The sequence below is a fragment of the Antechinus flavipes genome, chromosome 6, assembly GCF_016432865.1.
Source record: "Antechinus flavipes isolate AdamAnt ecotype Samford, QLD, Australia chromosome 6, AdamAnt_v2, whole genome shotgun sequence".
In the NCBI taxonomy this organism is placed as follows: Eukaryota; Metazoa; Chordata; class Mammalia; order Dasyuromorphia; family Dasyuridae; genus Antechinus; species Antechinus flavipes.
In genome coordinates, this window is record NC_067403.1 from 154,349,922 (window position 1) to 154,368,301 (window position 18,380).

Consider the following 18,380-nt stretch of genomic DNA (forward strand, 5'->3'; position numbering starts at 1 on the left):
CAATGAGGAAATTCATTCTACCTAGGTAGACTGAAACTTCCTCTGAAACAAACTATGACAGAACATACTTTCCTGGCCATCTGTAGTAACAGAACCTGGATCCATTTCTGATATTTCCTATGTATTGAACTTCCGATGAGTCATTTAGCTCCCTGAACCTGTTATGTCATATTTAAACTTAGGTAATTTGATTAGATGGACTCAAGATACCTTCCAAATCTCAACTTAAAACCCAATGATCATATAGTCTTAATGAGAATTGAAAGATTAAGTGACTTACACAGGATGACAAAATCAACATATGGCAAAGAAAATATTTGAACTTATCTCTTTGTTACACTAAATCTGGCTCTCCATCTGCTAGATCAAGCAATTCTATAGGGTAAATAGAGAGCCAAGTCCTCTGAGATTTGCAGTGAGACTAATTTTTCATAAATACTTAAAGATTCTTTACTGAGGGTCTTTTATTTCATACTTTAATGACTATATTTGGTATAATTTGTTTTCTTAGTTAATCTTAGGCATTGTATACATTTCAAACCATTATTCTGAGAAAGGGTCCATCAGGTTTACCAGACCACCAAAAAACATCTTTAATTTTTTTTAAGAATCTCTGATTTAGAAGGAAGCTCTAAATATATTCTTTGTTGGGTGGAGCAGACCTCATCCAACCTACATTCAAAAGAAGTAATTTTCTTTGTGACACTTTTGCTCTTGTACCAAATTTGAAAGGTATTTTCTTTTTGATTTCTTCTGACAAGAAATCCTTGACATACAATTCACACTGAAAAGGGTTAGAGGTATAAGTTTCATTTACCACCAGCTGAAGGACAATATTTTTTTTTCTGAAGTTCAATGTAAATCCAGTTTCAAGAGACCATGGGAAAGAAACAATGTTCTTCATCTCTTTCTAAGGTACATAGAGGGGAAAAGTAAGGAATGTAGTTCTCATTTTCTACTGAAAAAAAATTTAAGAAAAAGTTTCTGGGGCAACTAGGTGGTGAAGTGCATACAGCAGTGGCTTTGGAGTCAGGAAGACCTAAATGGAAATATGGCCTCAGAAAATGACACTTATGCTGTATGATCCTGAGCAAATCACTTAACCTTTATTGTCTTTCAAAAAAAATTTTAAAAGAAAGAAAAAATATCAAAAAGTTGAAAAGGAATTTACTAGTTGGCCTTAAAAATTCATCAAAATTTATCTCAATTAGTTTTTGAAATGGTTCCATTCTCAAATCATGATCCCTGGCCTCTATGCTGTTATTCATAAATAGACAAAGAAAATCAGGTATTGGAGAATAGCTACCCAAACATGCCTATGAATCAGTCCTTTTGTACAAAGAACAATAGTGAGTACATTTCCTTCTTCTAGAACATAGTGAAGCTGAGTAGAAGTTGGAAGATTCTAATGTCAGAAGTTATCCTAAATCTTTTTTCCCGGGAAATTATATTTCATTTTTTCTTATATTATATATCTTTTTCCTTCATTAATTGTTTTATTTTTCTGGTTGTACATGTACACCAATACACATTTCTTTATGAAACCTATTGAGAGAGAAAAATCAGAAAAAAGGCGAAAATAATGAGAGAGAAAAAACAGAAAAAAAAAGTGAACATAGCATGTGTTGATTTACATTTAGTCTCCAAAATTCTTTTTCTGGATTCAGATTGCATTTTCCATACAAAGTTTATTGGGTTTGCTTTGGATTACTGAACCACTGAGAAGAAACAAGTTTTTCGTATTTGATCATTGAACAATATTGCTGTTAATATGTACAATGTATTCCTGGTTGAGCTTATTTCACTCAATATCAGTTCATTTAAATCTTTCCAAGCCTTTCTTAAATCAATTTGATCATAATTTTTATAGAACAATAATATTCCACTATCTTCATATACCCCAACTTATTCAACCATTCCCCAATGGTTGGTATCTACTCATTTTCCAATTCTTTGCTACATAAAAAGCTGCTACAAATATTTTTGCATATGTGGGTCCTTTCCCCTCCTTTATGATTTCCTTGGGATTCCAATAATGGTATTGTTGGATCAAAGGGTATGTACAGCTTTATAGCTATTTGTTCATAGTTCCAAATTAGTCTTTAGAATGGTTGGATCATTTCAAAATTCCACTTATGATATATTAGTGTCCCAAGTTTTCCCACATTTCCTCTACCACTCATCATTATTTTTTTCTGTCAGCCAATATGAGAGGTATAAGATGGTACTTCAGAGTTGTTTTAATTTGCATTTCTCTAATCAATAGTGATTTATACCCTAATTTTTTTTAAATGAAAGTGACTACCTGCTACCAGATTGAGGGGAACTTTCTCTATCTTAATCACCTGCCTCCCTCAACCAGACTCCATCCTCTTAATTGAAACCCCCTGGTTTCATTAATTATGTCTCAGAATATATTTTGATGTGAGAGATGAGCAGTAATCTAGCCCAATCTATACCTGAAAAAAATTCCCACAATAATAAACCTGGTTGATTTGCTACTTCTCTTTCAAAGATCCCCTATCCACAATTTTATTTTCCCTTATGCCCATTCCCTTCAATCTTAACCATCCCTACCCCAATATTTCACTGGAGATCTACCCAACTTCCCACCCTTGGAATGCCTGCTCTATTAATTAGCAAATACCTCCATCTTAAACTTTTTCCTCTTTCATTCCATCTTCTGGCTCTTACTGGGATTTGGCTTCCTCCTGACTTTATTTCCAGCGTGTCTCCACTTTCATTAATATTGCAAAGTATATAAAAATATGAAAGTGATTTTAAATGTGCTGCAATCATCAATTCAACTGTTAATCCAGAACAAATTCTTAGTTTTTAAGGGTACTCTTTTATTAAAAAAAAAAAGAAAGGATTTTAATGCAATACATAATAAAGATCACTTCTGACTATCATGTGGCACCTGAATTTTCAGTCTATTAATTATTTTTTATCATAAATTCATATAATTTATGGACTCTTTATTTTTGATGATGTCATAATAGTTGGCGGTAAGACATTTATTTCCTTAAAATCTACTTCTATTCTCCCTAAGGACCTGCAATTTTCAAAAAAAAAAAAAAATGAAATGAAATGAAAGGTCTGCAGGTAAATGCAACTGCTATGCAATTAGGATCCCAGAAATTACTACGGAAGCTGGATGAAACAGATAAGATTATTATCCCCAATGAGTACCCCAAAATATCTCATAGGATTATTTTAAGAGTTAATAAACAAGTAAGTATGCATGCAATGATTTAAGCTCCATAAATATTCACATTAAAATTATTCAGTTTTCCTAATTTCAATTATTTTCCACTACATATAAACACAAGGACAGAAAAAGTATAACACATCATTGTGGCATTCAGTAAAAGACATAACAGCAAAGCTCAATGTTGACCTGATTCTGTTCCTATCTAAGGGCTTCAAGGATGGGTCAAACAATGGCTTGTATAACTGTTGATTACCCAAGGACCAGTTTGTCTCATCACCAGATGGCTGTCCACCAAATGACAATTTTTTTCTTCAGTTAAAGCAATTCATGAGGTTCATATATTAAGGCAAAAAAATATATCAGGGGTTGAAAGGGACTATAATCTACACAGATGAAAAAAGTATAAAATTAGGTATCCTTAAAATACTTTAGAGATTTTTATGTTTCACCCTTTCACATTATTGATCAGGTCAGTGAAACCTGAAGAGGATATATTGTTTGCCCAAAGTTACCAGGCTCTTAACTAATGAGAGAACCTATTGGTGGGAATTCTCTACAGGGAATTTTCTATTTCTGCCACTGAAAAAATAAAGTCAATAGAAAAGTCATAGTATAAGAAAATGAAATGTAATAAGGACTTGATTAGTCCAGCCTCTTATTCATCTGACTCATTCTCCAATCTACTAGATGAGATTACAGAATGCAATACTTCCCCTAAGATATAGATGGATGTGGAACTTTGCTAAGAAATTCAAGAAAAAGGAATCCCTGAAGGGAATCCCCATGTTTTAAACATAATCAACAAACTAGGGAAAGGAGTTAAAATAGAAAGGAGAGAAAATAATTTCTGTTCATTGTTATTATTCACTAAAAAAAAAAAGATGGTTTAAAAATATAATCAATAGGCTTCTAGATAGAAATATCATGCTGACTTGTTCAGGTAATTGATGCAATTCAGTTCAAGAAATGTATATTAACTGCTAAAAATACAAAAATGATTCAATCATTTCTACCCTCATGGAGCTTTTCAATTAATAGCAAATATAAATTATATACTCTCATAATTATAGAAATAATAATAACTAGCATTTATACTCTACCTACTATGTGCCAGGAACTGTACTAAGTACTTTACAAATATTACCTTATCTATTCCTTATAATAATCCTGGGAGATAAATGCTAAATTTAGGATTAAAAAGTCTTGATCTAAATCTATCCTCAGACACTTACTAGATATATAACCCTGAGCAAGTCACTTAACTTTTTTGCTTCAATTTCTTCAATCATGAAAGGAGCTAGAGAAGGAAATGACAAACCCCATTTTACAGTTGAAACTGAGGCAGAGACTTGACCAGGGTAACACATCTCTTAGTGTCTGAGGCCAAATTTGAATGCAAGACCTCTTAATTATAGGCACAGCACTCTATCCACTTTTCCACCTAACTATGATAGAAGAAGAAATGAGATAAGAACAAAGGAGAGGAACAAGGAGCTATGAAAAATTTGAGGCTGACTCAAGATGTTCAAGTGAGAATTACAGAAGATTCTAAAAGTAGTTATAAGCATATTCCAATAGGCGCACATTTATGAAGATGTCATATGAGTTAGGCCTTGAATTTTATCATTTATCAAGAGAAAGGGAGCAATATAATGCCCAGTTCTTAAATGAGAAGTGTTCTGAAGTTTGCCCCTAAAGTATATCAGTATAATGCACAGAAGGGTCCTTCCTAAATGATTTTGAATTAAATTATGTTAATAGCCATAATAATAGATGCCATAATAACTTCTGCAGTAATATATTGGGAAACCATAATTGAATAATAATCATAAATGACATGTATATAAATAGCCTTTACACTTTTTACATGTCTGATCTCATTTGATGCTCATATTCCCATATTGTGAGGTAGGTACTTATGCTATTATGTTAGCGTTCAGAAAATTGAGGCTCAGAAAGTCTAAAGTCTAAAGTTCGTGGTCACATAGCTAATAAGTATCAAAGATTAGACTCAAACCTATGGAAAAAAAATAATGTTACCCTTAAAAATGTTCTGAATGTACAATAGTAGTCTAAAACATCCTACCAAGTAATTAACAGCTCACAAGTTATTGATACTTTAGTTTCTTTTTCTATGTGTTGCTTTTTGCTATCCTTTACTTTCTTAAGATATACAAGATGAAATATATCCCGTTTTACTCTTTGATGTTTGTATGCCTAATTGGCAATTTAAAAAAAAAATTGAGCTTTCTAATTGAAAAGCACAGCTTTAGAGCACATAAATCCTCTTCTCAGAAAGTTCCAGGATCTCCTAATTACCTCAAAAATCAAATATAAAGTTCTTCACATGTTTCACAAACCTTTCCAGGCTCATTACAGAGGCCTACATGTTGTCCCTTTTATAGGAGACACTCCTGACTTTCTACTTTTACTGTCCCCAATGCCTGAAATTCACTGCTCCCTCACATCTATTTCTTAGAATTTCTTGCTTTATCCAAAATACACCTCAAGTGCTGCCTGCCTGCTGCATCTGGAGTTTTCCTAAACCTTTCAATTTCTAAAGTACCCCAAAATTTACTATTTATTTAAGACCTGATATTAAATAAATAAAATAAAACATTCTTAGGAAGAAACACCTTTTACCAATAAAAATTGGTCAGAGACATTGAAAAACTAAATAAAATAATAATGATAATAATAAATAATAATAATGAAGCTAACATTTAGATAGTATTCATTATATTCCAGGCACACTGCTATGAACTTTGTAATTATTAACTTATTTGGTACTTACAACAATCCTGATAGAAAGTGAATATTCCCATTTTGTGGTTGAAGAAACTGAGACAAAAAGAAGTAACATGTCTTGCTTAAGGTCATAAAGCCAATATGTAACAGAGGTGAAGCTTAAACCAAAGTTTTCCTTATTTTGGAGATAGTTCCATAAGATGAATTTATGTTTTTTAACCATATGAATACATGTTTCCTTCACAGAGAATAATTGTGCTAAAGGCAGGAGATGTTTTGCTTTTGTCCAGGACCTAGAATGAAGCTAATGTACTTAATAAGTGATTATTGATTTACTGATTTGTTTTTTTTTAAAGATATAAACAGTGGGAGATGAATATGAGTTTTAGTCTACAGAAATTGTCACTAAATGTTGACTATCTCAGAATGCTGCTGATAACAACCACCTCTCAGTTGTCCCATTACTAGTTATCTTCTCAACATTTGAACTCATGCCTGTCTTCTGGGCATCTCTCTAACAGAATCACCATCAAATGCTAGTCAGAGAAAACAAGCATGACTCATACATAAAGTAGTGTGATTATGTTTTAGTAACTGAAGTCAGAAGTTTTGAGCAGGGAGATGATTGAAATGAAGCACAAGACTGATGGTTGGATGTCATATGTGGATTGTTAATTCTGGGTCTGATTACCAGAAGGCTTTCTCTGAGAAGGCTCTTTTTATGACAGTTTCCATAAGGAAAGAAGATTTCAGTTTCATGGGTTACTTGGTAGAAAAGAACTCAAGGGGACAGAGCAGAGAGGACACACTCTTCTTTCTGAGTTCTCCTACTACTCTCACACTAATTACAAAATTCAGCCTCGGAAATAGTGCTAAACTGGTAGAATCCACAAATATTGGGAGTGCAGCAAATTACCAGCAGAAGATAATTTCCAAGATTGCCAAAAAGGGTCTATTTTGATCCAGTGCAACATGGGAGAAGGCCAGGTGTAGGCAAGGAGGCAGAGCATGCCTCCAACCCATGCTGAGCAGAACAAGGGTGGGTGTAGTCATCACGGGGTAGAGAATCTACAGGAAGGACTCTGCCACAGTGTTTGCTACTCTGCCCTGGTTGCAAGCCAATAGATCAGCAGAGAAGTTATAAAACATCCAACACAAACACAAAAGGTAAAGAGTGTACCGCAAAGCACCAGAGTCTCACAAACCCTAGCCATACCCACTCAGCACTGGGAGTGACTCAGCGTGATCCCAGCACAGGAATCACTGCTTTGGGGTGTCTGTAGAGGAAGCTTTGAACTTCAGTGCCCTAAAAGCAGATCACAACTTTTAAAAAAATGAGTAAAAAGGTAAAGCGAGCTCTAACTATAGATAGTTTCAATAATGAAAGAGAAGAACAGATTTGAAACCCCGAAGAGACTAAAAGCAGATTGTCTCCAGATGAAGCCCCAAAGGATGCTATAACTTGGTCCCCACCACACAAGGCTCTCCTAAACGAAATTTAAAAGGATCTTTAAAAAGGGCTAGAAGAAAAATGGGGAAAGGAAAGGAAAAGTTTGCAAAAGGGTTTGGAAAAGGCCTATAACTCATTAAAAGATAGAGTGGGAAAAAAAAATAACTTCCTGAAAAACAGAATTTATGAATTGGAAAAGGTAAAGAACTCCCAGGAAAACAGAATTTGTGAATTGGAAAAAAGAAAATAACTCCTTAAAAAAATTTGTGAAAAGGAAAAAAAATTCATAGAACAAATCATTTAAAAACTCAATTGGACAAATACAAAAAGAAGTAAAAAAAAAGTAAATGAAGAAAATAATTAATTAAAAATTAGAACTGAAGAAACAGAAATGAATTGACTCAATGAAACATCAAGAATTAGTCAAGTAAAACCACAAAATGAAAAAAATATTTTTAAAAAATGCTAAATACCTACTTGGGAAAACAACAGACCTAGAAAATAGATCTAGGAGACATATTCTAGGGATTATTGCACTCCCTGAAAATTATGATGAAAAAAAGATCCCAGACACTATTTTTCAGGAAATCATCAAACAGAACTGCCCAGATGTCATAGAATCAGAAGGTAAAATAGCCATTAAAAGAATTCACCAAACACCTCCTGAAAGAGACCCCAAAATTAAAACTCCAAGTAATATTGTGGCTAAATTTCAGAATTATTGTATCAAGGATAAAATATTGCAAGCAGCCAGGAAAAAAAAAATTCAAATACCATGGAGCCACAATAAGGATTACTCAGGATCTAGCAACTTCCACATTAAAGGATCCAAGGGCCTGGAATCTGATATTCCGAAAGACAAAGAAACTTGGAATGTAGCCAAGAATAAACTACCCTGCTAAACTGAGCATTTTCTTCCAGGGAAGAAGATGGGTATTCAATGAAACAAGTGAATTCCATTATTTCTGATAAAAAAAAAAAAAACAGAGCTAAACAAAAAAAAAATTTATCTCCAAATATAGGACTCAAGAGAAGCATAGAAAGGTTAAAAAGAACTCTTGAGAACTATATTTCTGTTATGGATATACATAGAGAGTGCATGTATATTTTTTTTTATTTACAAGATATATGCATGGATAATTTTTCAGTATTGACAACTGCAAAACCTTTTGTTCCAACTTTTCCCTTCCTTCCCCCCACCCCTTTCCCCAGATGGCAGGTTGATCAATACATGTTAATTATGTTAAAGTATAGGTTAAATACAATATATGTATATATGTCCAAACAGTTATTTTGCTGTACAAAAAGAACCGGACTTTGAAATAGTGTACAATTAGCTTGCGAAGGAAATCAAAAATGCAGGCGGACAAAAATAGAGGGGTTGGGAATTCTATGTAGTGGTTCATAGTCATTTCTCAGAGTTCTTTGGCTGGGTGTAGCTGGTTCAATTCATTACGAGTGCATGTATAATTTGATTTTACACTTATAATTAAAAAAGGAACTAGAGGTAGAAAGGGGATTATACTAGAAAAAGGAAAAAGTGGAGATAAAAAGAGGGAAATTACATCCCACTAAAAGGCAAAGGAAACCTATTGTATCTGAGGGAAAGAAGATAGGGAGATGAACATTGTATGAACCTTACTGTTATCAGACTTGGTGCAAAGAGAAAATATTAGACATATTTGGTTTACAGAGAAACTTCTCTCACCTTATTGAAAAGTCGGAAGGGAAAAGTAAAAAGAGAAAGGGTAAGCTAAATAGAAAGGAAAATAGAAATAGTAAGGGAAAGGTATAAGAAAGGGGGAGGAGCTGTAAGGGGGAAGTATTCTAAAGGAAGGGAGCTGCTTGAGGAAAGTAGTGCCCATAAGTTAAATATTGGGGATGAGGTTAAGGGGAAAAAGAAAGAGAAAAATGTAATTTGGGGATAATAAGATGGCAGGAAATACAGAATTAGTTTTAACTATAAATGTGAATGGGGTAAACTCTCCTCTAAAAAGGAGGCAGATAGCAGACTGGACTAAAAGCCAGAATCCTACAATATGTTGTTTACAGGAAACACATTTAAAGCAAGGTGAAACATACAGAGTAAAGGTAAAAGACTGGAGCAGAATCTATTATGCAAAATAGTATCTAAATTCCTAAAGGAGAAGTTAAGAGAGCTGCAAGAAGAAATAGACCACAAAAAACTAGATAAATCAAATCACAAAATAAATAAGAAAGAAGTTAAAGAGGTAAAGAGAATACTAAAAAAGTTAGATATGATAGATCTTTGGATAAAACTGAATGGAGACAGAAAGGAGTACACTTTCTTCTGAGCAGTTCATGGAACTTATGCAAAAATTGATCATATATTAGGACATAAAAACCTCAAAATCAAATAGCAGAAAGGCAGAAATAGTAAATACATTCTTTTCAGATCATGATGCAATAAAAACTACATTCAAAAAAATTCAAAAAAATCAGCTAAAGCAGTAATAAGGGGAAATTTTATATCTCTAGAAGCTTACTTGCATAAAATAGAGAAAGAGAATATGAATGAATTGTTTTTGCAACTAAAAAAAGCTAGAAAAGGAGCAAATTTTTTTAAAAATCAAATACTAAACTTGAAATTCTAAAAATCAAAGGAGAAATTAAGTAAAAAACTATTGAATTAATAAATAAAACTCAGAGTTGGTTTTATGAAAAAAATAACAAAATAGATAAACCTTTGGTAAATTTAATTAGAAAAAGGAAAGAGGAAAATCAAATTGTTAGTCTTAAAAATGAAAAGGGAGAATTTTCCACTAATGAAGAGGAAATTAGAGCAATAATTAGGAATTACTTTGCCCAACTTCATGCAAATAAATTTGGTAACTTAAGTGAAATGAATGAATACCTACAAAAATATGGTTTGGCCAGATTAACAGAGGAGGAAGTAAATTGCTTAAATAGTTCCATTTCAGAAAAAGAAATAGAACACGCTATTAATCAACTCCCTAAAAAAAAAAATCCCCAAGACCAGATAGATTACATGTGAATTCTGCCAAACATTTAAGGAACAAGTAACCCCCATATTATGTAAACTATTTTTAAAAATAGGGAATAAAGGAGTCCTACCAAATTCCTTTGGTGACACAGACATGTACTAATACCTAAACCAAGTAGGACAAAAACAGAAAAAGAAAATTGTAAGACCAATCTCTCTAATGAATATTAATGCAAAAATCTTCAATAAAATATTAGCAAAGAAATTACAGAAAATCATTTCCAGGATAATACAGCATGACCAAGTAGGATTTATACCAAGAATGCAGGGCTGGTTCAAAATTAGGAAAATTATTAGAATAATTGATTATATCAATAATGAAATTAACAAAAACCATATGATCATCTCAATAGATGCAGAAAAAGCATCTAATAAAATCCAACACCCATTCCTTTTAAAAACACTAGCGAGTATAGGAATAGACGGACTTTTCCTTAAAATAGTCAGTAGCATCTATTAAAAACCATCAGTAAGCATCATATGTAATGGAGATAAACTGGAACCATTCCCAATAAGATCAGGAGTGAAACAAGATTGCCCTCTATCACTATTATTTTTCAATATTGTATTAGAAATACTAGCTTTGGCAATTAGAGATGTAAAAGAGATTAAAGGAATTAGAGTAGGTAATGAAGAAACCAAATTATGATTCTTTGCAGATGATATGATGATTTACTTAGAGAACCCCAGAGAATCTACTAAAAATCTATTAGAAATAATTCATAACTTTAGCAAAGTTATAGGATACAAAATGAATCCATATAAATCATCAGCATTCTTATACATCACTAACAAAATCCAACAGCAAGAGATACAAAGAGAAATTCCATTTAAAATAACTGTCAATAGTATAAAATATTTGGGAATCTATCTGTCAAGGGAAAGTCAGGAACTATACGAGCAAAACTAGAAAACACTTTCCACACAAATAATGTCAGATCTAACCAATTGGGAAAATATTAAATGCTCTTGAATAGGGAGAGCAAATATAATAAAGTTGACAATACTACCTAAACTAATCCATTTATTTAGTGCTATACCAAACAAACTCCCAAGAAACTATTTTACTGACCCAGAAAAAATAACAACAGAATTCATCCAGAAGAACAAAAGGTCAAGAATTTCAAGGGAACTAATGAAAAAAAAAAATCAGATGAAGGTGGCCTAGCTATACCAGATCTAAAACTGTTGTACAAAGCGGCAATCATAAAAACCATTTGGTACTGACTAAGAAATAGACTAGATGATCAGTGGAATAGGTTAGGTTCACAGGACAAAATAGCCAATAACTATTGCAATCTAGTGTTTGACAAACCCAAAGAAAGACCCTAGCTTATGGGATAAGAAATCACTATTTAACAAAAACTGCTGGGAAATTGGAAACTAGTATGGCAGAAACTAGGCACTGACCCACACTTAACACCATATACCAAGTTGAGATCAAAATGGGTTTATGATTCAGACATAAAGCATGAGATTATAAATAAATTAGAAGAACATAGAATAGTTTATCTCACAGACCTGTGGAAGAGTAAGGAATGTGTGACCAAAGAAGAATTAAAGATCATTATTGATCACAAAATAGAAAATTTTGATTATATTAAGTTAAAAAGGTTTTGTACAAACAAAACTAATGCAGACAAGATTAGAAGGGAAGCAATAAATTGAGAAAAGTTCTGATAAAGGCCTCATTTCCAATATATAGAGAGAGTTGACTCAAATGTATAAGATTTCAATTCATCCTCCTATTGATAAATGGTGAAAGGATATGAACAGATGATTTTCAGATGGAGAAATTGAAACTATTTCTAGTCATATGAAAAAGTGCTCCAAATCATTATTGATCACAGAAATGAAAATTAAGACAACTCTGAGATACCACTACACATCTGTCAGATTGGCTAAGATGACAGGAAAAGATAATGCTGAATATTGGAGGGGATGTGGGAAAACTGGGACACTGATACATTGTTGGTGGAGTTGTGAACCAATAGTTGTGAAAGCATTCTGGAGAGCAATTTGAAACTATGCTCAAAAAGTTATCAAATTATGCATACCCTTTTATCTATCAGTGTTTCTACTGGGCTTATATCCCAAAGAGATTTTTAAAAAGGGAAAGGGACCTACATGTGCAAAAGTGTTTGTGGCAGCTTTTTTTGTAGTGGCTAGAAACTGGAAATTGAATGGAATGTTATGGAATATTATTGTTCTATAAGAAATGGCCAGCAGGATGATTTCAGAGAGGCTTTGAGAGAATTACATGAATTGATGCTAAGTGAAATGAGCAAAACACATAGTAGCAAGAAGATTATATGATGATCAACTCTGAAGGATGTGGCATCTCATCAATGAGATGATTCAAATCAGTTCCAACTGTTCAGTAATGAAAAGAATCAGTTACATCCAGAGAGAGAACTATGGGAAATGAGTGTGGAACACAGCCTGGCAGTTCCACTCTTTCTGTTATTGTTTGACTGCATTTTTGTTTTCCTTCCCAGGTTTTTTCTTTCTTTCTAAATCTGATTTTTCTTGTGCAGCAAGATAATTGTATAAATTATCATACATATATTGGATTTAACATATAGTTTAACATATTTAACATGTATTAGATTACTTGCCATTTAGGGGTGGGGCTGGGGGAGAAGGAGGGAAAAAGTTAGAACAGAAGGTTTTTCAAGGGTCAATATTGAAAAATTACCCATGCATATGTTTTGTAAATAAAAAGTTATAATGAAAAAAAAAAAAAAAGGACTCATCATCAGCCAGAAAAGTACCGGGGCTTTAGGGTAACAGACACAGTACTAGGAAAGCTGGATCTTTATACACTAACCCTTGTATATCCTGACAGAGATAATACCTAAAATTCTAGTGCAATTCATCTCATGAATTTTTTTTCTTTGAATTTCAGCTTGGGGGTTTGTCAAGAACAAGTGCTGTATGGAGCAGATTCTCAATTGCTAACTATGTCTTTTGCTGCTCAGCTAGTAAGCCCTACGGCTTAGTTGTGTTCCCTGGGGATCACATGCTCCATCATCCCTGAAGAAAAAGATTTAGAATATAGAATGTGTTGACATCTTGTTAGTTCATGAGGCATAGAACTTCCAAAAAGAAAAGACAAGACAAAAAGGTTTCTGAAAAAATCAAGATAATTGATAATTGGATTCTTGTGTATGCATAGGAAGCAATGTGTAGCTTGAGAAAGTAAACTGTCTCAGTGCTGGTTTCCCTAAAAATGATGCCCACTTTATCTCTAGATCTCTTTCACATTAATATCCTAACAAAGTTTTTCTAAGACCTAAGCAGTCCCACATGGCTAAAATTAACAATTCAGATAATTAAATAGTTACCTTATATTCAATATCTGGATCAGTCACTCCTTTGGTCTCATGTCTAAGTCTACCAGTTTCATTCAAAGGGATACCCTCACAAACTAGCTCTGCTAAGAGTGACAAACATGGCTTCCTATAGGGTAAAAGATAAAAACAATTCTGGGAAGGGAAAATTTCCCTGCAAAATGTAAATAAACAATACTGAAAGAATAATAAAGAGGGAATACAAATTGCCATGAATGTTGAAATAATTGTTATACTTTCCCATCTCCCAGACACTTAAGATTGGGTAGTAATTTCACATAACTATCTTATCTTGCTTGTAGTTGAAAGAGACATTAGAGGTCTTAAGGATTTCTACCCATTTATGCATATCTGGACACATAGGAAATAGCCATCTAAGCCCTAACTGAGAGTGAGATACACAGAATTTAGTCAGGAAGATGTTCATTCAAATTTGGCCTTATACAATCATTGATCCTGATTAAGTCTCTTAGATTATCAAGTTCATTATCTAGAAGATGGGAATAATAATAGTACCTACCTCTCAGATTGTTGTAAGAGTCTAATTAAAAACATAATTCAGGAAGACCTGAGTTCAAATACAACTTCAGACACTTATTAGCTGTGTGATTACTGGCAAGCTACTTAACCATTTTTGCCTTAGTTTCCTCATCTATAAAATGAGCTGGAGAAGAAATGGCAAGCCACTCACTCTTCACAAATAGGTGGATATGACTGAACAATAATTATTATCTCCATCATCATTACAAAAATACTTCAGTGACATGGACATTTTTTTAAAATTTTTTATTAGCTTTTTTTGTTCCACACATGTATCACTCCCAATATGCACTCATTTTTTCCCATAGCAGCTGGTCTTATATAATACAGAAAAAAAATATTAAGATAACAGATAACAGGTGCTATATCCAAAAATACATAAATCATTCAACAATAAATTAGTAACCAATCAACAAGTATTTATTAAACTTCCGCTGTGTTTCAAGTGATAGTCATACAAAGAAAGGAAAAGGGGGCAAAGGTGCTTCTTTCTTTCTTTCTTTCTTTTTTGTAATACAAAAATTCTTTTTTTTTAAATTTTTTAAATAACTTTTTATTGAAAGAACGCATGCCAGGGTAATTTTTTACAGCATTATCCCTTGCATTCACTTCTGTTCCGATTTTTCCTCTCCCTCCCTCCACTCTCTCCCGCAGATGGCAAGCAGTCCTTTACATGTTGAATAGGTTACAGTATATCCTAGATACAATATATGTGTGCAGAACCGAACAGTTTTCTTGTTGCACAGGGAGAATTGAATTCAGAAGGTATAAATAACCCGGTAAGAAAAACAAAAATGTAAGCAGTTTATATTCATTTCCCAGTGTTCTTTCTTTGGGTGTAGCTGCTTCTGTCCATCGCAAAGGAGCTTATTTCAAGAAGCTTACATTCTATTCAGATAAATAGCATGTAAATGTATGTGTAGAATAAGTATGGAATAAATACAAGACAATTGGGGGGGGGTTGAGAGGAGGAAAGTGCATTTTTATCATCAATTCTCAACTTGTTAATTCTGGAATAGAGAATATGGAAAGGTATATAATATTAAATAAAATGGGAAAGTATTATAAGAGCCAGATTGTGAAGAGTGTTAAATATTCTATAGGGAAAGCTAAGTGACTCACTGGGTTATAACTCTGAATATGGAGTAAACAAGGCCTAAATTCAAACATATGCTTAGACATTTACTAGCTTTGTGATCCTAGGCAAGCCTTGTGTGCATCATTTTCCTTATCTGGAAAATGATTCTAATAACATCTACATTAAAGAGCTATTATAGGATATTGTGAGATAATGTTTGCAAAGTGCTTTTCAAATCTTAAAATTCTATATAAATGTAAGCCATTAGTATTAAAAGACATTCTGAGGAGTTTATCTTTTAAGCTAGAGGCAAAAGGTAGTCATTAAATACTTGTTTTTTTTTTATTTTAATGTTTTTCAATTAACTAACATCTATTTTCTCTTCCTATCTCATTTCTCCTCTTCTGGAAAGGAAAAAATAGAAAAAGAAAAAAAGAAAAGAAAAGGAGATATATGATAGGTATCAAGAATGGTGAAATCAAGTCAGAATTCTTAAATATGGAGGCAATGAGGGTGTATTTTTAGGGAGCAAGAAAGGTGCCTCCCATTCCATCCTCCACAAAGCTGCCAAAGGGATTTTCCTAAGCCATAAGATTGACCATGCCTCCCCTTCTCCTATCTCCACCCCATCATCAAAGATGCACACATATACTCAGGAAACTTCAATGAGTCTCTTAAGTCTTTCACAATCAAAGTTACCTTGTTTAGAGTGACAAAGGTTGTAAATGGCAGAGCCAGGATTCAATCCTAGATATTCTGATTCTTACTTCATCATGTGGATATTTATCCTGGAGAAGAACTTCCTTCTCTGTTAATAGCACACCTTTTTATACAAATTTTTAATTCTAGAATCATTCTTGGCCCTCACCACTCTCTCTTTCCATCTTCCCATTAATTGCTATGTCTTGTAGATCTTACAAAAAAGGGGAAGAGATGGAAGATTAAGTGAGATAATAATTATATATAGACCTTTTTTCCATCATTCTGCTGTTAAGATCATGCAAATTTTTAACATTTCTTTAGCTGCCCTACTCAACTTTACTCTTTGTATCTGTCTTTTTAAAATCTGAGTTTATTCATAAGTTTCTTAACAAATTACTTCAGTCTTCTTTGAAATCATATTTGATGACATTCTATTCTTCAGGCCTCATTTTTGTTGGTTTTTTTCCTGATCTTTTTGAAGTGCACTGTCTCCATGTCTAGGGCACATGTCTTAATGTGGAAAGCATTTTGCTCTTATCTGTTCCAGATGTTAAAATGGAATAGTCATTTTATCACATTTTCTTTCATTTTCATTTTCGTTTCTTCAGATGGTTCCACTTCATTGGCCATATTCAGATCTTTTTCTACTTTCTGAAAGTTGAAATAAGAAGGCAATTCAAAAATTTATCAGATTTATCAAAATGCTTTTTAGGACATAAAATAGCAATACATTGGATTGTTAACAATTATTAATAACAAATTATTAAACTAATACTTTATAATGGCTTTTACAAATAAAATAGAGGACACTGTTGAAAAATACCCCCAAATGATACCCTGATAGATGCTCTTGTGTTCTTTTGGTACCTTAGTAACACTGATGATAGAGTGTATGCCAGTCCTAAGCATACTTTTCTTAGTCCAGAATGAAAAATAATATAATAAACACTGGTGAAGGCCTAGATTACATCAAGCAAAATGTGAAGTCCAGGTTATCACCCTGGATGCCTTAGAATCAGCCAGAGTCAGGATAAGCAAAAGTCCTAGGTCTTTATTCTTAGTCTTTAGGGGGAGAAGTGAAGGGAATGGATGCGGGATCTCCACGACCTCCCTTCTCCTTATCCACAGCCAAAGTGACTCTGCTACCTTAATCCACCCCCTTAATCCTGCCTACAATTATTTTCCAAGCATATGCTAATAGAGTATTGTCCAATTGGTAATTAGCCTGAAGTGCTCCCTTGTTTGATTCCAGTGCACCAACTCAGAGTTTCAGCCCTTTACACTAGAAATAGTGAGGAAATCATCTGGGTAAAGATTAACAAATGCGTAAAGAGAAGCAATATGGTCATAGACACTTGCTATGAATAACCTAGAAAGAAAGAGAAAAAATAGATGAAGAATTTAGGAAACAGATCACAAAATTTATCATGGTGATATAACATAGTAATTATCAAGGTCTCTGATTACACAAACATCTGTTGAAGTTTTTTTCCTCAATCAAAAGCAGAGCAACCAAACATTTCTTGACTTATCTTAATGATAATTCCATCATTCAAAAGATAGAGAAACAAATTGTTTTGGCATGGGAAATGATGGAAAGGATGATGAGAGATTACTGCTTCAGCATATTTAAATTTATAAGAGAAAAGATGAGGAAAGTTAGGAATGATCTGAAATCTGAAATCTAAATCTAATTTAGGAGAGCAAAAGAGAGGAGTGATCAGTAAAAAGGCCCACATTAAATTACACAAGAGAACTTAAAAGACAAGGTAAGCTCTCAGAAACAGTATTCTCAAGCTTACAAAAAGAGAAGAAATGAGAAGTTGCCTAAATGTAATGATGTGGAAGCATAGGCAATTCAATAACCATTTTTATTTGTTAAAATATACCAACAATAGACGCAAGTACAGACAACTATTGCATAGTGAATCAAGTTCCAAGACGGGAGTCAGAAATTCTCTTCTTTCTCTGTTCAAATCCAGCCTCAGACACTTACTAGCTGTGTGACTATGGGCAGATCATTTAACCCTATTTGCTTCACTTTATTCAGCTGTAAAATCAACTGGAGAAGGAAATAGCAAACTGCTCCAGTACCTTTGACAAGAAAAACCCAAACAAGGGAAACTAGTTGGCATAGTGGATAGAGCACCATCCCTGAAATCAGGAGGATTTGAGTTCAAATGTGGCCTCAGATACTTAACACTATCTGGCTGTGTGACCCTGGGCAAGTGACTTAATCCCAATTGCCTCAGCCAAAAAAAAAAAAAAAA

The 18,380-nt window shown here is 33.3% G+C and overlaps 1 protein-coding gene across 1 annotated transcript in view; it reads left to right on the forward strand.

Annotated features, from left to right (window-relative positions):
* The window catches only part of BANK1 (B cell scaffold protein with ankyrin repeats 1), a 400,016-nt gene that overhangs the window by 369,929 nt on the left and 11,707 nt on the right, over nt 1-18,380 (forward strand). The gene's annotated exons all lie outside the window — the stretch shown is intronic.